Source organism: Heterocephalus glaber, unplaced genomic scaffold (genome assembly GCF_053883595.1).
Source record: "Heterocephalus glaber isolate CG9 unplaced genomic scaffold, H.glaber_assembly_v1.0 deba00000470, whole genome shotgun sequence".
NCBI lineage: Eukaryota > Metazoa > Chordata > Mammalia > Rodentia > Bathyergidae > Heterocephalus > Heterocephalus glaber.
Genome location: NW_028258145.1, coordinates 26,294,586 through 26,319,400, shown reverse-complemented (window position 1 = coordinate 26,319,400; position 24,815 = coordinate 26,294,586).

Here is a 24,815-nt window from a genome sequence, read left to right as displayed (position 1 = left end):
TCAATAGTCAGTTTCCTAGGAGAGAAGAATGATGGTTTAGACAATTTGTGAGGGAAAGATTTGGATTTCTGACATGTCTATAGAATCAGAAATATTTGATAATGGATTTTGTGATGATCAGAGAGAAAAGAATTACTATTTCTTGCTAAATCTCTTGCTGGTTCAGAAAATTGGTAGAGTTATCATTTGGTAAGATGGAAAGAATTATAAGATTCATGCTTTCTGATGAGAGAAAAAATGAATATTTAAGTTTTGATGTTGTCATCAACATTTATTACTCCCAACTACTTTCTAGAGCCTTCTATTGGAAGATCATGTTCTCTTGAATCAGTGACAACAGGCTTCACTATTTAGGTTTATAGTGGCAGACAAAATATAAGTAGAAATATCATATTCCACACCTGAAAAAGGTTTTAGAGTCATTATATGACCTTTGCAAAAATATCCTCCCTCTTTCATGGAAACAGTTTATCGCAGAAAGGAACTGGACCTGCTATCTTGAATTCAGGGGTGAAAAACATACATGGAGCTGGGCTCTTTAATTAATGAAGAGTTACTATTTAATGAGGGCATAAAATGTGATGTGCTAAGATTAGGCAATTTTTCTGTCACTGTATTGTGACTCAGCCTAAGGCAACCCATATAATATTCAAGTGGATCTGTTCCATAGATAGAAGTTCATCAGCACATAGATTTTATGTAATGGCAAGGAATTTGATAAAATCACCTCCAAAATTGTGTCCATGGAGAATTGAATAAATTAGGAAGTATTTGGTGACACTCCAGTGTTGAAACTTGAAAGAAGAGAAGCAGCTTCACAGAAGACTGGAAAGAAGAACATGATGAATAAGCAAGCAAGTAGAAAAATGGGAGTCAGCTGTGTCTAAAGCTGAAGAATAAATGCATTGGGGAAAGAAATTATTATTTAATCTAGAATCATGGAAGTTCTTTATGACCTTGACAAGATGTTTCATTTGAGATGTAGACACAGATTGAAGGTATGATAGAGATTTCTCATATTTTATATATCTTTTCATCATTTCAGTTAGGATGAAGGGAAAGAATGGGTATATACAAGACTTCACTTAAAGTTAGTACACAGGAAGGAATTTTAAATGCTTTAGCAGGGTAGCTTAAAAGCTTCAGAAAGCTCTATTTGTCAAAATTTCTTATTTGCAGTTTTGTACTTAAAATTATTATTTTAAGATTGATTTTTCTTCTTTTTTCTTCCAAAAATGCCATTACTCCCTGGGATGTCAAAGGTTAAATGAGTCTCCATTAATTCCTTTAGATCCACTCTTTTCATCTAGAAATGTTTTTCATTTGCAGACTTTTACCGAAAATAAAACTACAATTTTTGAAACTCTTATTATGTGGGATATGTCCATCAAACAATTTTCTTGTCACTGAGTACTCCATAAATATACTTAATGGACAACATTGTAATAGCAGTAGAAAACCCTAGCATGAAACTGGTTATTTATGTACTTATCTTGCAAAAATGTTTTCTATCAGATTTCCCTCTTCTTGAAAAAAGAGCTAATAAAAAATTCCCTACTATTATTTGCAGTGTAATCTTTGCTGATAATATTGTTCTTACCTTAAAAATCTCTCTCAATTGGTAAATAAGTCTAAATGGAATTTTCACATCTCCTATAGTAACATATTCCTTTATGACATTTCTCACAAAAGCTTAGCAGGATTTTTTCTGCAGATTTCTAGTTGAGAAGACAATAAAGCCACAGAAAGCAATAATAAACATATTTCCAGTAGTAGATAATGGCTTAAAAAGTGTGTTATATTCCTTTGAATAGAGATTATGTGTATAAATACTGTGGTTCAGAAGGCAGAATCAGAAATAACTGCTATTGAGGACAAGAAAAATAAGATGATTTTTGAAAACAGAAAACTTAACCTGAAATGATATTTTTATTCATGAAAGATGGTCACGACTCTACATAAACACTATCACGTAAATACGGAAGATGATGAATGAAATACTTCTCTTATATCATTTTTTTCAAATATTACCAGGCCATAAAAATTACTGAAACTGACATCCTAATTATTAAAAATATCTCATCAATGTACGTGATAAAGTCAAGACCATAGCAACCTATCAGAAAACCTCTCAGCAGCAGAGCAAATGTCATAATCATTTTCTGTACATTTACAAATCATGCTTATGCACCTACTGTGTGGCTATCAGTGTGCTATATGCTAGAACTGATGACAAATAAAAATGGTTCTACTCTAGGATCCACAACCTAGAGAGATCTAGGGAAGAAATATTTTAATGTAATGACAAATATGTACTCAGGAAGAAGTAGTAAATTAAAGTAGATAATGTTCATGCAAGAATTTTAGAGTTGCTGTACAGCTATTTTCTGCTGTGATTTTTATGATGGATAGAGATGAATATAATCCCAAGTAGTTGTAGAAGAGAGCTTGAATAAAGGGCCTGAGACATTACAGGCAGGGCTATTTGTATTGCCTCACAATACAAATAGAGAAAGAAGGACATTTTTTGACTTTGTTTTCATATAGAGTTATACTTGAAGTACAACACATTGCACACATTTAAAGTCTTTAATCTGAACAGTAATGTTTTATACTATCACAGTCAAGATAATGACTTTACATTAGCACCAAAATTTCCTTGTGTTCTTTGTAATTCTTCTCTCCCTCCATATCCCATTCCTAGACAAGCACTGGTCTGTTTACTGTCAACATAAATTAGTTTGAATTTTTCTAGATTTTTATGTAAATGGAATAATACAGTATAAACTCATTTTCATGTTGCTTCTTTCACTAAGCATGATTTTCATACTTATTTATATGATTGTATATGTCATCAGTGTAAATAAAAATAATGTATGTAATATTGTAATGTTAATATTAATATAAGTAATATTATTAATATTATAGTAAGTAAAATATAAAATTGTATGTGCTAAAAGCATTTCAATAAATAAATTGAGGTATATGTATAACAAAATATTTTTCCCTTTAATCCATCTAAAGACATTTGAGTCTTATAGTGTTTGGCTAACCTGATATGAACAATCTAGTATGAATCTTTCTCTGTATGTTTGTTTCCATTTTTCTTGGACAAGTACCTAGAAGTATGATGTCTGGGTATTATATAAAATGTATGAGAAATTTTCTATAATACAACCAAACAGCCAAAGTGGCTACACGAATTTTTATTACTGCAAAGAATATATGATTATTTCAGTTACTTTATATCCTTGCTAATATTTGGTCACTTTTCTAATTCTTTCTAATGGGTGTATAGTTATATATCATGTAGTTTTAATTTGCATTTCCCTGGTGATTAATAATGTGCAGAATCTTTTCAAATGCTCTCTTGTCATTTGTATACTTTCTTTTGTGGTGTAACTTTCAAAATCTTTTGACTGTTTTTGGAAGGTTTTTGGTTTCTTAATATTGAGTGGTAATATTCCTTTATGGACCCTGAATACAAGACTTTTGACTGATATATGTGCTGTGTATTCTTTGAGTTTTATTAAAACCATTTGACTAAAAGCAGAAAGGAGAAATATAGGGGGAAAGAGTAAATCTAGAAGTAACTGCTTCAAATGTGATGGCTATGAAATAGCTTCAGGAAAAATAATTCTCTGAGGAGAAAATTGAAAGAGAATAAGAATTATCAGTATACAAATTGAATAGAAAATATCTAAGTTCTTAGAAGCAATGTGGTATTAAAATTTTATATGTTTTTAAAGGAATTTATGAGCACTCACTATAAAGAATTATTTTCATCACATTAAGTTAAAAAAGTGTGTAGTTTACTGTGTTCTATTTTATATAAAATCTTGCTGCTTGTTTCTGATTTCATTGACTCTTTGTAGTACCAATGTAATAATGAACAATAGACCATCTTTACATCATGTTATTCTTGTTGCTCTATTCATACACAGAAAAGAAATTACACTTTGATAAGTATATCCCTTTAACTAAATCACCTTGGAAATTTTAGCTGATCCTGATGGCTGTTATCTTTTTCAACCCTCCCTTCTATTTACTGATGCACAATACAAGTGTTTAAGTGGTTTAGGGAATGATATGGATAAATCAGAAGACCATAAAACATGGAAAGAATCATTGGAAAATAATCCCCAATGTGATGATATTCAGGGATGAGAACATTGAGGAGTAATTAGGTTTAAATGAGTTTATGAATCTGAGACTCTTAATTGAATGAGTTGGGATTAGTGGTCCTATAAGAGGTAGATGAGAGTGTTCTCTTTCTTTTTCTTTCCCATCTGAGGACAAAGGTTATAGCTGGCTATCTACAACCCAGATGAAAGCCCTGCCTGGACCCTGTCCCTACTGGCACACTGATCTCGAACTTCTAGTCTCCAGAACTGGAAGTTAGAAAATGACTTCATCTTAAAAATCACTTTATCTGTAGTTTTTGTTATGGCATCCAGAGAAGACTAATATAAAGTTCTTCTTCTGAGGACACTAAAACACAGATAAAGTTTTCAGTAATTTCTTTAAGGCTGGAAACATCCACAAATCAATAATCTTTGAAAGCTGAGCTTCCATGTTGAGGATTGATGTCTCTTTACTTCATTTCTTTAAATTTTGCCCATATTAATGCATATGTTATCTTACTTTCTGTAGGATAGTTGGTTCTAATTACCCTACTATAATTGAAAGTTTATATTACTAAATACTTATTCCTAAAAATTCTATTTTCATCTTTCTCTTTCAATATTGCCTTGTTAGTTTGATAATCCTTTATCTTTTGTTTTTTCTTTCTTTGTTTTTTTTAATTCATGTTTTACTGTTTTGGACATTTTATTATTTTTTAAATTTTATTTTCTGTAAAAATACAGAATATTTACAAAACTTGATGTTCTTTAGAGGTCAGATTTTTATTGTCTTGTTTCTCCCTAACAAGGTGAGTTCTTTCCTTCTGTGGCTGGTAATCGGGACTACAAAACTACATTTGATGACTAAACAGTGAATGTCCTTGGGATTTAAATTGTAAGTATCCTTTTTGAGTGTGTATATGTGATATACACATATATGTGTATAGGTATATATATATATGGAGAGAGAGAGAGAGACATTTGCCTTCATAGTTCTGTTACTTGAATCCTTTTGGATGATGCAAAATTTTCTGAGAATCTCTTAATTTGGTTTATTAATTTAGCACAATCACATGCTTAAATCTTCTGTTTCCCTCTTAATATTTACATTCATTCCCAGGAAAACCTCACATTTCAATTGTTTTCCAGGCATCATTCTCATTTGTTTTATTGACTTTATATTCTTTAAAGAGTTTGCTACTTTCATGTGCTTTTAAAAGTTTTATCAAATTTCTTCCTTTAGAAACACATGCTCTTAATTTCTCTTACTCTCTGGACATTGTTTCTCAGTCTATTCTGCTACTTTGTTTTCTTTTTTATTTCTTCACATGTTGAAGTGTCTTTGTTTCATTTCCTTTCCCTTCCCATGTTCTCCCTTCCCCTCTCCTCCCCTGGATTCTCTGTTACCTTTTATCTTCTCTCTCCTTTCCTCTTTCCAATTCTCTTTTTCTTTACCTTTCCTGTTTCTAAAACCTCAAAAATCTGATTAATAGCTAAATGCACTTAGGGAACCTTTTCTTTCTCTTAGATTGTTCACTGATAAAGCTAAAATGAAGAGTAACATATTGCATTGGGTTGTTATATGGTTATATAGATTTTTTTTCAATTTTTATTTTACTTTTTAGATCATGCTTGCAGTAAGTACATAGTGATCACATTCTTCCTGGTGAGTTGGTACATCTCAATACTTTTTCATCCCCTTCTACTCTATTCCACACCTACTACCTCTACTTCTTGAACACTTCTCATTTGCACAAGATCTACCTCCTTATTTTCTATTATCTATCTTTTGTTATTATATATCTTTTGCTATTTATTTATATTATTGGTTTCTCATATAAGAGAAACCAGGCAGTATTTATACTTATGTGTCTGACTTATCTCACTTAATATTATGGTCTCAAGGTGGTGGTCCACTTTCCTATAAATGACTTGTTTATCCTTTTAATGGCAGAATAGTACCCTATTCTGTATAAAAACCACATTTTCTTTACCCATTAATCTGTTGATATACAAATAGGCTGTTTCTAAGATTTAGTTTTAACAGAATTTGTTATTATTGAATATCTTGATGATAGTTATTCTTTCTGAAGTAAGATGAAATCTCAGTGGTTTTTACTTTTCATTTTTCTAATTGTCTGGGCTTTTAAACACTTTTTCATGTATTTACTGGCCATTTGTATTTCTTCCTTTGAGAACTGTCTACTAATTTCAGTTGCCCAGTTTTTGCTTGGGATTTTTAATTAGGAAGCCCTAATATTTTTAGTTCTTTATATATTCTAGATATTAGTCCTTTGTCTGAGTAAAGCACTTTTTGTCTGGCAAAAATTTTTTCCCATTCAGTAGCTTCTCTTCACTCTATTGGTTGTTTCCTTTGAAGAAGATTTTTAATTTGATATAATCTCATTTGTTGATTTTTAGCATTATTTCTTGTGCAAAAAGTGTTCTGTTCAGAAAGTCTTTGCCTATGTGTATGTCTTCAAGAGTTGTACATATTTTATCTTCCAATAAATTAAGTTTTTCTATTTTTGACATTTAGATCTTTGGTCCATTTTGATTTTACTTTAGTACATGATGACACTTATGGGTATAGATTCAATTTTCTGCATGTGTATAGCCAGTTTTCTTAGGACCACTTATTAAAGAAGCTATATTTTTTTTCCAGTGTATATTTTTGGACTCTTTGTCAAAGATCAGATAGCTAATTGTGCCTGGGCCTGTTTATGCATTCTCTATTCTCTTCCTTAGATCCACATATCTGTTTTTGTGCCAGTAACATTCTGTTTTTAATCACGTGGCTTTGTAATAGAAATTGAAGTCCAGAATTCTGATGCCTCATGCTTTGCTCTTCCTCAGGTTAACTTTAGCTATTTAGGACCCTTCTGGTTCCTTAGAAATTTTAGAATTATTTTCTCTAGTTATGTGGGGAATATTGTTGGTATTTTGATTGAGGTTGCATTAAATCTGTATATGATTTTTGGAAGAATGGTCCTTTGATTCTATTAGGTTTTGAAAACATTGCATCTACCCAGAAACAGGAGATTTCTTTCCATTTTCTGGTGTTCTCTTTGATCTCCCTTTTCAGAATACTGAAATTTCTGTTGCAGACCTTTTTCATTTCACTAGTTTGGTTAATTCCTGTGTATTTAATTTTTCCTGAGCTATTGTGAATAGTATTATCTTCCTGATTTCTTCCTCAGTGAGTTCCTTATTGGTGTAGGGGAACACTATTGATACACTATTTTTGTGCATCAATTTGGTATCCTGCAATATCAATGCATTTGATTATTAATCCTAGGAGTCTTTTGGTGAAATTTTCTGGGTCTTATATGTAGAAGACCATATAGTTTACAAATAATGATAACTTTCTTTATCTATCTACCTATCATATATCTATCTCCTTTTTATTTCTTTCTTTTGCCTGATTACTCTGAGTAATGTTTTGAGTACTATGTTGAACAAGAGTGTTGTTAGTGTGTATTCTTGTCTTGTTCCTGATTTTGAAGGAAAGCTAGTCTTTCAAAGTAGCTAATAATCTTCTGGAGTTTGGGGTGTCCATTGTGATTTCAACTTATTAATTTCTAATTGCATTAATTTGGGTCCTTTTATGGTAAGACTGGCTGTTTGTCTACTTTATTTATTCTTTTAAAGAACTAGATTTTTGATGCGGTGATTTTATGTATTTTTGTCTTAATTTCTTTAATTTATGGTCTGATTTTATAACTTTCTTCCCTTTACAGATTGTTCTTGTATTTTGAGGACCTTGAAGTATATAATTAGATTATTTGTTCAGGCTCACTATGTTTTTCTAATGCAGGTATTCAGAGCTGTAAACATCCCTCTGGAGACGGCTTTCATTTTGTCCCATAAGTACATTATTGGCATAATGATCTGATTCTAGGAATGAATTTCTCCCTTGTTTTTTTCTGTGACCCATTGATTATTGAAGATTGTATTGTTTAATTTTCATGAGTTTTCATAGTTTCTGTGATTTCTTTTGCCATTAATTTCTAGTTTCACTGTGCTATGATCTGACAACATGCATGGTATAATTTCAATTCTTCTGCATTTACTTAAGCATGGTTTATTGTTCATTATGTGATTTATTTTGGACAAAGTTCCATGTGCAGTTGAGAAAAATGTGTATTCTGTTGTTGGGTGAACACTCTGTAGATATCTATTAAATCTATTTGTTTCAGGGCTTTATTAAACTCTGATATTTCTTTGTTGAGTTTTTTGTCTAGTTCATCTCCATACTTGTGAGAGTAGGGTATTGTGATCCCCCTCTATAATACAAGTTAGGTACTCTGAAATGCCTGGCTTATGAGTATTCCATAAATATTTTACTACTTTTCTGTTTTCTTTGTATATTTCCTGGAAGATATCATATATTTATCCTAGGATTACATAATATAAACATATTCTGTAATTAAATACAATGTTTAGGTCATATTTATAATGATTCTTAATCTATGTCCCTCAGTTATAATCACTCTACTTAGCACTAAATTGCATATACAGCTGCCTATGTCAGATCTCACTTAACTGTTCAGTGTATATTGCAAATGTAATATATACACAGAAAAGTCTTATTTTCCAAACCTCACCAGCAAGCAAACAACACTACTTTTATTATTATTCCTGACTTGATAAATTATATCATTATTCATCCTTATACAAATCAAATTTGTGAAGGTGAGATTTCTTGATGTTCTTTTTCTTTATCACATTTACAACATTTAAAGCATTACAAAATTCTACCATTTCTAACTCTAAATGAGACCTTAAGTTTATCCATTTTTCCCATGTCCATTACTATCACCACCACCTATACCTTCACCAACTCATATCCAAAATATAGCTCCTATTTTTAGTTTATTCCCTGTATTGTTCTATCCCACAAATACCATGGAATGGCCAAATGACATTTTATTACACATTCTTTATCTCCCTTTTAAACTTTTCCCTCTGCTTGGATTAGAATTTAATTTAAATTAAAATAAGATTCCCTTACATTCCCTACACAATCTTTTCTCTTGTCTCTCAAAAATCATTGCAAGTTCTTTTATTGTTTCTCAATATTCATTGAACTTCAGCTATATTGAGTATCTTTCAGTTCTTCAAACATGCAAAGTACTTTTCAATGCAGAGAATGACTTTTCACATATATTCTGTCTCACTGGAATGATTCACATCCCACCCTTAACCTGGTGAACAACTCTAACTCTGTGTTTATGTCATAGCTTAAATATTACTTCAAGAATTCTTCTCTATCTGATATAAATTGAGTTCCCCTATAACTCTTCAAGACACTGAACTTTTTACTTTTATATTGTTTATAAAATTTGTAATTTGATATGTGAACTTTATAATTTAATAAGGTTTATTTGTATGTTAATGACTACCTCACCAGAAATACATAGAACAGCCTTGAGAAGTTATATATGATGAAATGTTACTACTAATGCTTGTAATAAAATGAAGGGAATTTAGTATGAAGAGAGATAAAAGTTAGTGGCCATATCTGTAGTTCATTTTCCTAAAATAGAACAGGCAACCAAATGGAGAGAAAAAGTGAAAAAGTTGTCAAGAAAAAAATGTCTCTTAGAAATAATGAAATTATTAACCTGAAGACAGAAAGAGCATGGCATTCTAAAAAAAAGTCAACTCAGAATGATTAATAACAGAACAAGGACTATGAAATTGTATCAGAAATGCTCATATATTCAGGTACAAAGGCATATACTTTCAAAGGTGAAAAGTTCTGGCTGACTCAGACTTATCTACTACAATTTCAATGTCAGAAGCCAGGGAAACAATGCCAATAAATTGTGTAAAAAGTTAATATGGCTCAATAACAATGTATTCAGCTGATATGAATGTCAAGTACGAAGATGATGGGAAGACATCCTCAAATATCTCAGAACTCAGAGAAATAATGTCTAGTCATCATTGGAAAATCTTCCCAGTGCACAGTTGCAGAGAATTCAGTGTTGCATCAGGATCCAAAACAGTGGGAAGGAGAAATGATGGTAAACAAAATGTTGATGAATGCTAAATTAACATAAGATTAAGAGTAAGCATGTGTAAATAAGCTTATAGAACAAAATATGATTTTATTATGTCTTGATGTGTAAAAGTAATAATGTCTGGAATAGTACTTAGCAGAAATGGAGGAGGCAGAAGATATGACAACACAAATTACCTCATCTTTAATGGTGCCCATCAATTAATATTTACCATGGAGAAATGAGTTCTTCTTTTTCGAGTATTACCCTCTAGTGATTGAAGACAAACTGAAAATACATTAGAAATGCAAATAAATACTTCATGTGTCTTAAAGCAATTGAGTTGGTATATTGGATATAGAGCAGAAATCTTAGGAAAAGAAAGACACATTAGATAAACAATTAGAGAAGGTCTATGGGAAAGTCAATTACTGTCTATATATGATAAAACACACTGTAACAGATAACAATGACTGTCCCATCTTATGTTTTAAAATATATCTTTCCTTAAATTTTGAGGAAATATCCTGATATGACAGACATATTTAAATCAGCAAGTCATTGAGTTTAACTTTAGAGTTACTGTAATTTGTCTTGTGTTAAATTCAACTAAAATTATAATATATAGTCTTTATAAAATAACATGTAGAGAATGATATAATAATATATCTCTATTGATCTGTATTTATCCATTTTGTCAGAGTTATGAGCTATCTATTACAGATAATACCAGACATATTACTCACCTATTTTAACAAATCTGGCTTATGAATTGTGCTGAACTTTTTGTTTTGTGAAATAAGAAATGTTACAAAAAATTTATTTTATCAGAGACTTGTATATATTTCCTGTTTGCTTAACATACTATGTTACCATTAATTCTTTAAGCCAAATATCTGATTTTATCTTTTCGTTTTGTTTTGTTTTCATCCAACTTGAATGGTTTATTTGTGAGAGAAAATGAATATTTCTTTTAGAAATAAATTGCTTTTGTTTTGTGTTTTGGGTCAGGAAAAGAAGATGAAAGATTCCTATTGACAGAGCTTTTTAAGCTGAATTGTCCTATACTTGAACCAATTTCATATTCATAAATGATTTGGTTCTAACTTTCAAATAAAAAGTGGCAAACAGAAGGAAAATGACAGAAAAATGTTCATCCTAAGATATGCTCTAAATAGCAAAACAATCACTGTAGAATAAAACCATACTTCAGCCTTTACAAAATGTTTTATGTTTTTCTGTGTTCAATAGCTTTAGAGTCAATGCTTCATATATAGGATCACCTAGAAAAATTGGTGTTACATAAACATCCTTGGTCCTTTCATATATTTTATTTTCTGTATTTTCATCATGAATAAAGTCAGGTGGCACTGCTCTAACTCAAGAAAAGAAAATAAATAATGAAATAAATGTGGGCATTTTAAGCAGTTGGAAATCAAAATTATCCCATTACAGACATTTAAAATGCCAAAAAAAATATATCTAAAGCTAAGACTCTTTTGTTGTTCCTAGAAATTTTTGCAAAAAATAAAAATATTGTGTTATATGTTAGGAATTAACAATGTTGAGAAATGCATCAATCAAAATGGTCAATAGAAAGTGAGATAAAAAAAGATTGGGATAATAGTTTTTATGACCAGTTAGTCACTCTATATTCCAGAAGTGGTAAAAAAGCAGTCTATTTATAGATATCACTTGTAGTCTATCTGGATAGATCTTTATTGTTGTTCTAAAATTATAGAGACATAGGCCCTACCCATTAGGCAACATAAATTACACCAATTGATAGGGAAATAATCAATCAATAGTTTATTAACAGTTTTGAAATTGTAAACTGTCAATAAATAGTGCCCCCCTTTTGTTGTTCAAAGCTTGAAACCAAGTGATAGAAAGAGTCAGAAAAATGAAAATTTGGTATTTGCATTATTATTGATACAATCTAGGTTGGCAGGTATGTCTTTGGAGCAATCAATGGGCTTGTGTATTCCCCTCACTAGCTTTTCTGTGACCTCAATCTGACCTTGGACCCTCATGTGTGAGGGGAAATTTGGATATCAGAAAAGGGATATTAAGCCATATCCTGATTGAAGAGGTCAAAAAGAGATGGAAATATTTACATACATGTGCCCTATTTATTTTACTTAAGAGTATGGCCTCAATGTGCATTCATTTAGCTATCAATGTCTCTAGTTTCTCATTCTTTATGGCTGAGTAGTACTCCACTTCATAAAAAAAAAAAAACAAACACATTTTCTTTATCCAGTCTCCAGTTGATGGGCAATTGGGCTGTTTGTACCATACTTATTGGCTATTTTTAATAGATTATCTTCACTCAGTTGAGAAATATAAATGAATAGATCTTTATAATTCTTTTTTGCAATAAGTGTTGCTCTTCAGAATAATTTCACCATATATTTCCATATATCTCTATGTTTATGTCTTTGTCTATGTCTATATCTATATCAATATCTCTATATATTTTTCCCCTGCTGTGGTGAGGATCTAATCGAGACCCTCATGCATACTAGGGAAATATTCTAACACTGAGCCAAATCCCCATCCCTAGTCTAAAGCTTCTATTTTAAAAATAGTATTAAAAATTATATTATGTCTCTGTATTAAAATCTCAGAGGAGTGTAAATGTTCCCAATACAAAGAAATTATGTATCGCTAAGGTGATAGCTATGCCATTTACATAGATCTAACCATTGTGTACTGTAGACATGTATGGAACTATCACACTGTACTCACAAATATTTATGATTACTGTCACTTAAAAATAAAAATACTTTAAAAATTAAAAACTCAATTGCCAAACTATATACTCACACATGTATCTCTGTCTATTTAATTTTTTATTAGTAAATTTTAAAGAAAAATTGTGTGTGTGTTTGTGGTTTTTGTTTTTTTTCTGTACCGGGGATCCAAGTTGGGATCTTGCACTTGTGAGTCAGGCTGCAGAACCATTGAGGTAAATCCCCAGCCCTTAAAGAAAATTATGAGAAATATATCTTAATTGCAAACACTGAAAAGAAAATGTATACATGGAAGAAATAGATAAAAACAAGCAATTGCAAAATTAATTATATAGGTATATTATATTTTCCAGAATTGCTTGGGCAAATTTTATACTTACTTTGGGTGTTGGTTCAGTTCTGAAAAATACTCTTTTCCTAATGTGACAGATTTTTCACTTGTAACACAAAACAATTAAGTGGCTTGTCAGTGGAAAAGTCGTAAGCAAAAAATGACAGTTCATTCTGATGTTATTAATATATGAACCACAGAATCAGTTGATTCTGCAATTTTTGTTAGTCTAAGTGACATAATTGATTGGATCTACTCAATTTTTTGAATGTGTTAACTTGATGAACTTAAAAATCTATATTTATTATATATTCAAACTACAGTTTCTTTTTAGAGAGGCATTTTTGAACTACAGAGCAACTTCCATAGAACTACTTCCATATGTTGCTCAGAAGGATGGAGTTTGTGTACTTGAGGGACCAAGGGAGAAGATGCAAAGCCCTAATCTGAGCCAGAGACAAATAAGTCCATGGCACAAATCATAGCAGTAGTCATGAACCAAAACTTGCCTTTCTTGTGTGAGCTGAATTTAATAGGCTTACCTGCACAGACATAAATTAAATCCTTTTTTTTGAGTAGGGAAGTGTATTGGGGAATAGGAATAACTCTTGAGAGACAAGAAGGGTCCTAAATGGGTTTCCAACAAGCTCACTTCTCTGAGAAATTTTTATAGACAACATCATTACAGATGGAAACCATGTGGGTGAAATTATAATCAATCAGTAAGATTATAAGTGTGGCCACTTGGCTAATTTTGATCTAATAATAGCAAGAGCATATAGATGACATCCTTAATCTTAGTTGATAATCTATAATCTTAGTTTTGTCTTTAGTCTTAGTATTAGTTCTCTTAGTCTTAGTGTGTGGGAATGAATGGCCTACCTCTAATGAGATAATGATCTATATATGTGGGAAATTTCAAAAGCCTGGGACCAATAATCTCAAGCTTTTGTTTATCCCTTAGGGAAGTATGTAAATCTGGCCATTGTGATTGTCATCTTTTTTAGATGCACCTCTAGCCACAGGTTTGAGGTTTTTTTATTCATTAAGTTTTCTGGCACATTTTAGGTATGCAATTTGATGGCGTTCATCATTGGGGATTTGTACATTTACAGGAAAGGGAAAAAATGGAAACAAAGTCTTTGTAAATAGCCACAGTTTTTGATGTATTCTCATCTTCTGTATTGACTCCCTCAAGGGCCTAGCCCTGTCTGATTACCTATAATATTTCTATGAACTTAGCTGTGTATAATATTGCCCCATCTGCAGAGGTATACCTTGCTGTGGTTAGGGGAGAAGGAGCATAGTTTCTACCTAGCTACTTCAAGCTGAGAAGAGTCAGTGTATGGGAGACCACAGTCAGGGGCCTTCTCCAGAGAGCTAATTTAATGAGCCTTGGATAGAAGTCATGCTGCAATTTAGCAGTTATGAACTCCCTTCACAAGGTTGATCTAGTGGATCCTGGAAAAAATGAGTCTATCTTTAAATATATATAAGGATAACATTTATCATAAGGAATTTGTAACTGTACATGAAATATCTTGCTTCTTTTTGCCCAACCCCTCTCCATTTGCTCCTACTTCCCCTCCTTATTACAAAAGCTGTTTCTATTTTTTCTTCTATTATCTCTTTTTTCTTGTCATTTCCCGCTTCCTTGTTCCCCTTATCATTTGAACATTTTCTTTCCCTTTCCCAATATCCATTATACATTTTAGTCCTTATTTACACTTTTGGCTTCTCACAAAGAAAAAACCAAGTGGTATTTGAACATGTATGTCCAACTTATTTCACTTAAGAATATGGTCTCAAGGTGCTTTTTAGCTAGAAATATCTTGAGCTTATCTTTTTTATGGCAGAATAGTACTCCATTGTATTAAAAAAGACCCATATCTTCTTTATCCATTCATCTGTTGATGGCAAATTGGGGTGTTTTCAAGATTCAGCTATTATAATCTGCCCTGCTATAAATATGAGTATGCATACATCTCTGTGGTCTGATGCTTTTAATTATTTCATGAAGATACCGAGAAGGTGAATAGCTGGATCAAATGGAACCTCTATTTTAATTTTTTGGAGAAACCTCCACACTGATTTCTATAATGGTTGCACCAGTCTACACTCCTAACAATGGAGGAGAAGGGTCCTTTTTTTTGTTTTTTTGGCTTAAATTCTTTTATTGGTACATTTTAGGTATACAATACATTTACATTTATCATTTGGTGCTTGTACCTGTACATTATGCATCTTCTTTCTTATTTCTTCCCCATTCCCTGTGCTCCCTTCAACATCTCCACCCTTCCCTATTTAAAAAGTCTTTGTTTCCATTTTTTACTTTTCTCATAATTTTTTCTTTCCCTTCTTTTCTTTCCTCTTCCCCTTCCAGTTCTCCTACCCCTTTGGACTTTTTCTTACTATTTCAAATTACCAATTATTCATTTTAATAATTTTAATCCTTATTTAAACTTTCAGTTTCTCATACTAGAGAAACTATTCAGAAGGGTCCTTTTTTTGACAGCTCCAACCAGAATGTATTATTGGCTAACTTCTTGATACAGCCATTTTTTTTGGAGTGAGATGAAATCTCAGCCTTGTTTTAATTTACATCTCTTAAATGATCAGTGATGTTGAACATTTTTCAGTGTATTTACTTGCTGATTCTACTTCATCATCTGAGAAGTGTCTATTCATTTCAGATGCTCATTTTTGGATTTGGACTTCAAATTTGAGGATATGATATTTTTCACTTATTTATATATGCTAGATAGTAGCCCTTTGTCTGAGGAACAACTGGCAAAAAATGTTTCCCATGCTATGGGTTGTCTCTTCACTCTCTTGGTGGTTTCTCTTGCTGTGACAAAGCTTTTTAGTAAGATGAGACCCAAGTTCTTATTTAGGATATTTCCTGTGTGATTGGTGTTTTACTTATAAAGTGTTTGCCTACACCAATGTCTTTCAGAGTTCTACCTATTGCATCTTCCAACAGATATAATGTTTTTATTTTAATATTTAGATCTTTGATCTATCCTTTTAGTTTAGTGCATGATAAGAGGTATGGGACTAGTTTTCAGTCTTTGACATGTAGAAAGCCAATTTTTCCCACCACCATTTATTAAAGAGGCTTTCTTCCAGTGAAGGTGTTTGTCTCCTTTGTCAAAGATAAGGTGGTTGACTATATCTAGAGTTGTTTCAGCATCTTGTAATCTGTTCCATTTGTCCTCAGGTCTGCTTTATGTTTGTTTGTTTGTTTTTGCCAGTAACATGCTATTTTTATCACAATAGCTTTATAGTATAATTTCAAATCACGGATTGTGATACCATGTGCTTTACTTTTGTTGCTCAGAATTGTCTTTGAATTTTAGGATTGTTTTGTCTAATTCTGTGAGATATCCTGTTGGAATTTTGATCAAGATTCTATTAAATCTGTATTACAATTTTGGAAGTATGACCATTTTCACTATATTGGTTCTTCCCATCCAGGAACAAGGGATATCTTTCCATTTTATGGTATACTTTTTTATCTTTTTCAGAGTACTGTAGTTTTCAGTGTAGAGATCTTTTACTTCCTTTGGTGGACTGAATACTAGGTATTTTATTTTTTTGAATATTATTTTCAAAGGTTTTGTTCCCTAATTTTTCTTTTAGTAAGTTTATTATTTGTACACAGGAAGGCTATTGATTTTTGAATGTTGACTTTGTATCCAGCTATGATTCTGAACTTAAATATTAAATCTAGAGGACATTCAGTGGAGTTTTTTGGGTCTTCTATGTAGAGTATCATGTGATCCACTAATAATGATAATTTACCTTCTTCCTTTCCCATTGTTATTCCCTTTATTTCTTTCTTTTGACTAATTGCTCTGACCAATGTTTCCAGAAATATATTGAATGACAATATATTGGTAACAGTGGATACCCTTGTCTTGTTCTTGAGTTTATAGTGAATCTTTTCAGTTTTTGTCCATTTAGTATGATGTTGGCTGTTGGCTTGTCATAGATGGCTTTTATCAGATAAAATCATAGAGATTTTATCATGAATGCTTGTTGAACCTTGTCAAATGCTTTTTATGGGACTATTGATACAATAATATTTTTTGTCTTTGGCTCTGTTAATGTAGTATATTACATTTATTGATTTGCATATGTTGAACCATCCCTGCATTTCTGGAATGAATTCTACTTGGTCATGGTGTATAACGTTCTTGATGATTAGCTGTATTCTATTTGCTAGTATTTGATTGAGGATTTTTACATCTATGTGCATTAGAGACATTGACCTTTTTTGGTTGGATCCTTATCTGATTTGGCTTTTAGAGTAGTAGTTAATTCTAGGAATGAATTTGTGAGTTTTGCTTCCCTTTCAATTTCATTAAAGATTTTGAAAAGTAGGGACATTGACATTCTCTAAATTTCTTGTAGAATTCAGCAATGAATTCATCAGGGCCTGGGCTTTTCTTTGTTGGTAGATTTTTAATTACATCTTCAATTTTGATGTAAACTGATATTGGTTTATTTAGAATTTTTATATATTCTTGATTTAACTTTGATAATTCATATGTATCTAGGAATCTGTTCATTTCTTCTGTGTTTTCAATCTTATTAGAATACAGGTTCTCAAAGTAGGTATTGATGATCTTCTGTATGTCTGCAGAATTTGTAGTGATTTCACCATTTTCGTTTCTAATTGCATGGATTTGAGTCTTTCCTTTTTTGATAAAGTTGGCTAAGGGTTCATCAAATAAAGTAGAAACCATGTTCACACTCTTATAAAAAATATGAACAATCAAGTATAAAAAAGCAAAACAAGAACAAAAACCAGAAAAGAGAGAAAAAATAAGAAAATAAGGACAAAAATGTCCAATTTAAGGCTTGTGTCTACTGACACTGTTAGACAATATGAGGCGACAGAGCCCAGATCCAAGTTGATTAAAACCAGTAAGCCACCCGTAGCTTTATGGTGGGGTAATGAATAATTGCAGCAATTCCTGCACTTTTAGTTCCACTGAAGTTCAGTCTGGTTTTTGGCTGTGAGGCTGGAACCTGATTTATTGAGCCCACAAGAATCCATGTGCATCCTCCCAGATTGAACTCAGCCCCTGTCGACTTGAACTAGGCCTCTTGACTTCCTGTCTTGAATTTAGCTCCCTCACTTCAACATCAGGAGCCATGAGATGGAGCTGGCCCACAGCTGTTCTGAGTTCCAAGCTCAGCTATCCACTCTCCAGTGGACAATTCCCCTCTCCTGGTGCTACTAGCCAATTGGCCTATCTTGGAGTATATCTGAACCCAAATATTTCACCAGCTATTTCAGTCTGCTTCATCTACTGCTCCATTCCACTGGTGTGTTTCTCTGTGGATAACTCTTGGGCCACCAGAAGTCACTGTACATTTGCAGGTTTGAGCCACCCTTCCTATGCCATGAGTCTGGGGTGCCACCTCCCTCTTCTTCATTGAAACCCCTCTCTTCACTCTCCCTATGAACTTCAATTCTCACTTGAGATCCTTCTGGGGTTCAGGGAACCCACTTCTCTCCTTCTCTTGCTCCTCATACTGTTATATTCTAACACTAGAACACCAAATTTCAGAGAGGATCTTTCTCTGCTGCTTACCACTCCACCATCTTCCCAGAATTCTGTGTTAATCAAAATAAATCTTTTCTTTGGTCTATCAAGGCCAGTTATATCTCCTCAAGCATTACTTTTGGTACCATGTTCAGAGCCTCTTGGCTCTTCTGTCATTGTTAGCTGCCAGAGTGGGTCACAGTCTTGCTTGACCATGTTGCTTTCTATGAAAGCATGGGAGACTTTTCACTTTGCTGATGCTCTTTTTTGGCACACTGTGTATTCATTGATTTTTTTTTTCCTCTGGGGTATAGTAATCCCCCTTTTCATGAGGTTGAGTGACTCACCAAAGTAGTAGGATCCTGTAGAAAAGATTTCCTCATGTCTTGGTTCCTCCTTCATCTTAGAGGCCCAGGTGTAAGATATTGGCTGTCCTCTTAGCCTAGTTACCTTTCTTGTTCTTGTCTCTAAACTTCAGTTGTCAAACATCCAGAAGAGAACCTCAGTTATATCAGTATTATAGTGACAGTAGTGAGTTTAATTATTATACTCTCACCTGGATATCAAGCACTTTGATATGTAAAGTATAGGCAAAGGATTTTTACCAATCAAGGTTGTTTTAGAAGTTGAATCCCTCCAGAATGTCAACAGAATACAATTATAAAGTTTTACAGAGAAAACAAGATCAAAACACACATAATATTTTAGCATGACAATCATGATATTATCTTCGTAACACATTTAAATCTCTATCATAGCATAGAGTTGCCTTTTTAGTCAAACATCTCCATCTAGTACAGAAAGAAGCTTTTACCTAATTTGTTACCCTTTAATAGGATGTCATCAAGGAAGCATGTGACATTGTCTGGACTGCTCAGTGCCTGAACATTTCTAAGTGTATTGATACAAATATAACATTTAAATCGCATAAGCTTTTCTTTAAACTATCATTTGACTGGTGGTCTCATGCTGATTTGGCATGTAAAACTTATCCCAAGTTGCATTTTGGAAACTTGGTCCTGGAATCTAGCAGCCACAGATAAAAGAAATGCCTTGGATGAAACACTCCTTCCCAGTGACTCCTTTCACTGAGGTATGATGGCTTCTTCCAATTATTTCAGTGGAATCTTCCAAAATGATATAGGGGAAAAATGAAACTCCCAACTTGCTAGATGCATATACACCAAGTTTGTGTTCTCCAAAGTTGAAGAATTCATTAAAAGGAAAAATGAAGGTTAAGAGTAGGAAAATTTAAAAAAAGAGTAGGAAAATTTATTGGGGAAGTGGAATGGGGAAGAGGAATGGCAAATAGAAGTAGCTCCTGAGAGACAAGAGAAGTCCTGAATGGGTTGCCCTAATCCTTTAAAGGAATCTTTCAAGGGAAGAAAACATTTGTATAAGTATCAAGAATGAAATTTGGTACATTAATATTGATTGTTTTTTGTTTCCAGAAGTAAGTATATCAATATTTTTATCTATCTATCTATCTATCTATCTATCTATCTATCTATTTACCTACCTACCTATCTGATTTTTTCCTAGTTACTAGTCCAGTGTTTGGTATGTAGTTAATTTATGCACATTAAATTTATCAAAACTAGCATGGTGATGCATTTCTGTAATCCAACACTCTTGAAATGTGAAAGAGTATCACGTTCATTGCACTAGTGAACACTGTCTCAAAAGATAAGAAAAAAAAGGAAGAGACTGGGGATGTAGCTCAGTATGAAGGATCAGGATTCAATCCCTGGCAACCACCCCCAACAAACAAAAGCAAACAAAAATTAAAAATATATAAATATAAATGAATAAATAAGCACAAGATAATGTCAATTATCTCTCACAATCTACTCTGTAGAAAATTTCTTTGTGATTATGCATATGTAAATAAACAGTTCCAACCACAAGAGACCCAATCTCTTAAAAAATCCTGCACAAATGTGCATTCTTTTTCTGCTGGTTCATTAACTATAGGGCTTCCCTTCATAGATCACCAAAGCAGTTTGCAGGTCCAGATAGTTAAGTCTTTTGTCATATAGTGGCTCATTTGCTTCTCATTGCTAAAGAACTAAACCACTTTTTATTTACAGTGCTGAGCACTGTACTTGGTATAATTCCAAAGATTGTGTAGAATTTGGATTACTTTTCTGGTGTGAGTGTTTTCCTTGCAAACATAGTCCTTTATCATATTTCAATGTTCTTTCTTCATTTGGGATGGTACAGCTCTGAAAAATAACCTGACCAAGTATCATGATAAGATGAAGGAAATTACTGATAGGTTTGTAATTTTAAAATTGGGAACAAAATCTGAGGAGTCTGATTATTGCCTGGGAGTGTGGCTCATCAATTCTAATGTGAAGGACATATTAAATCTGTTTCAATATGATACTTTGGTGGGAGTTGAACACCACCTAAATTTATTCTTTTTTTACATAATACAAAAATACAATTGCATTCTTAATGTTTAACTTGGTTACAAATAGAATCTTAATAAGGGAATATTATCATATTAGCTCATTAAAGGTATTTTTGGATAAATGTAGATACACATAGATATAGATAAACGTATCTCTTGATATTTGTTCAAATTATTCCATCAGTATTGCAGAGTGCATATGAATCCATAGTCTCTCTGATTCTGAAAAGAATGATCATGATCATAGAGTGATCATGTATTCACCTCCAGGGTGAATGTAATCATTATGTCTCACAAACATATACTAATAAAAAATTAAGTAAAAAGAGAGAATGTCATCATTTTCCAATAATAGTCTTGACAAGTAAATTGCCATTTTAATGTAAGATTTAAATGTTTGTATGTTTTTATACTTTTTCTATTCTGTTTAATTAATTTACTTATATAATTATATAGTTCTAAAATCTATCTTAATTTTCTAAAATATTTTAACAAGAAATGAGTTTTAATTTTATTACTCCTTCATAAGTTTACTATTATAAAATTAAAATCATTGTATCACATTCCAAAACATCTCATTTATTTTAGCCCTGAAGACATCATATTGTAATTTAGAGTTTATCATCTAAAATATGTTCTTTTCATTTATGCAGCTTGTAAAATGTCAATCAATACAACTTGTTTTTTCTGCATTATTCTTATTGAATAGGCTTGTTTTTGTGAATGAGAAGTTTAAATTACTATATTTTCAAGCAAACATTATTTTGTAGAAAACATTGGCTTTGTATTCTTAGTTTATAATGGCCCACCTCACTGAAATTTCTTATCTATCATGTTTTTGCACATTTCCCTTGAAATGCTATCAATTTCTTTACAAAACTAAAATGAATTTATCTTTCTTTTCAAAGTTTGCTCTTCCAGTTTGTTTTGCTTGTTTTTGTTGTTGAAGTACATGTCACACTGCTATATTTTCAGAAAAGTGTTCAATAGTGACAGTTATGAGAAACATTCTTTATGTAGGGGCTTTATATTAAAATGTTCCTCAAATATAGCAAGAAGAAAGATCATATACATTAGGATGGGAAAATGTTTTCATATGAAACAATATTAATTTAATTCCACATATTGCGAGATTATTTCAATCAGAAAGTTTTAATAAAATTCAACATTATGTAAAAAACTAAACAACTCACAATAAAATATTAAAACTGAAACTAAGCATTCAGCTGGATGCTTAAATACTAAAATTAGAGGGTTTTTCTACTACAGAAGGCTTCTCTTTGCTCTCATTGGGTCCTCTAAAGTCCATAATGAACACTATGTACTAGTGAGAGAGAGTCTATGTACTAGCTAAAATAAATGTAATAGAGAAAGCCTCTATTAGTTAAAATAAATGTCAAAATAAATGTAATAGTGAATGTGCATATATACATATTTACTGTCAATGTACATTTTTCTGAAGAGCAGGTTCGTGGCTTTATTATACTAACATTCAAAACTATATTATTTAAAAATGAAAAATAAAAGAATGAAAAGTAGGAAGAAAAAAGGAAAGAAGGAAGGGAAAGGGATACCTAGAAATACTTCTTTTAAAAATATTATTGTTGCTATGAAAAGTCAGTGTGATTAGACAAAAAAAATCAGTAATCTCCTTGCATATTTTTTATGGGACTTAACTTCATTTAAAGATAAAGTAAACCAACGGAAAACTACAATTTCTATAAATACTTCTTTGGTTTAGGCAGAATTTTGATAGCAGATCTGAAATTATATTCTCTTATGAGAAAGCGTATTCTGATATTCTGAATTCTAAAATAAACAAAGATTTCTTATGATTCAGTAGCTATAAAATCAATTGCAAAACCAACAGCTGTACACAAAATATTACAGAATAAACCATTATTCATGAAAGACTTTCTTATAATGGACACCAAAAGGCAACATTCCTTTTCTGAGATTAATCAAAAGTAAAATTGAGCCTAAATTACTTATGGAATGTTGACTCAGAAATTAATGGGCATGTGTGTGTTTATCTATATCTAATTACATTACTTAAATATTAAACTAGTTTTATTATATCAAAGTCCCAGCTCTTTTCATACTGCTGCTAAGAAAGGTGATAATGTTTCAGTAGTTTCATGCACTTAGCATATTCATTGGTTGCCTTGTGTAAACTCTCTCAAGATCAGGTTCAAAACAGATGACCTATTATTGTTATGTGTATATCTCTGTAATTTATCTCTGCAAAAATCTTTCCTATTAATAGTATTTGGACAAGTCACTCATATATTTCTCATTTCCTTTATAAAACTGTTTTCTACTGAAGGTTTGAAATCCTCCCCATTTTTCTGCACCTATTCAGTTCTCTGTGAGCTCTGAGATGATTGCCTTTTCTGTATGGGACAGGAAAACCTCAGAAAAGATTGTATCTGGAATGATCAGATTACTTCAGGGCATATGTCCATCCCTGGGAGTGATTCTTACTTTGGTTTTATCAGAATGGAATTCAAACCAGGTGTTTTGGAAAAAAATTTCCTTCTGTCTTTATTCTGGAGGAATTTCTAGGTCATAGTTTTATCCAAGTATTTTGGGTGTTGGTCTCAAATTTAAGTGATTTTAAAAGTAAGTAAAAAGCCCCTTTTCTAGGTCTTTATATAATCATGATTAAGGTATAATTCTCCAACAGTGAAGAAATAAACAGTTGCAATTTGTGTTGATTGATAGTTATTTTAACTTAACTAACTCATCTTCTGAACTGAAAGGCCCTCAGTGGACACATCTACACTCCTAATATTCTCCTGTATTTGGGTTAGGAACATTTTTGTTCCTACCAAGAACACTTGCAACATTACATTTATCATAGCAAAGGAGTGAAATCTTTCTAGTTTTATGCTTTTTTAAGGTACTTAAAGCTTCTGCTACCACATAATATTGGCTCACTTTTTTATCTTTATTGTTACCCTTTAATTATCACAAATATTAAGAAAGGCCAGAATTTGCATGATTTTTTAAGGTGCATATTTACTGCTACACTAAGGTGCTACACTAGAGCAAAATGACCCATTAGTATTGTCACACACCAATCCAAAAGAGCAAAGCTTTTATAATCTTGTCTTAATCAGCCATTGTTGAGAATCATTTTTGGGCAAAGTGGCTTTGCTTCATGTCTGGCAATCCCTGAAGGGGCTGATGACTCTTCTAATGGTTGAAGTGTCAGGAGCAATTCTACGTAATTTTTAGGAAAGATCTTTTGATTAGGCCTAATTCTCCTGCCTACAGTCCAGCTATGGGATGTTGAGACATTACTCCATTTTGGCTTCTAGTCACAGCTAAAACCTCAATGGTCCAGTGATGCCGTGATGCTCCAAGATAAGATTACACCAGCTGAAGACATCCTGGGAGGAAAAAAAATCTTCATCTGCATAGTTTCTCATTGTTCTAGGATTTTCACCACAGCTGCTGCCAGTGCCCTCTGAGTCACCTTTGACATTTGTTACTCTCAGATGTACTGAACTCTATGCCTTGAGTCATCTGTTACATTTATTCCTCCTGATGTACTGAATAAACTTGTGGCAAGCTTAGAGCTTTCATCTTTGCCACCCAGAGCAGCACTGACCAGGCC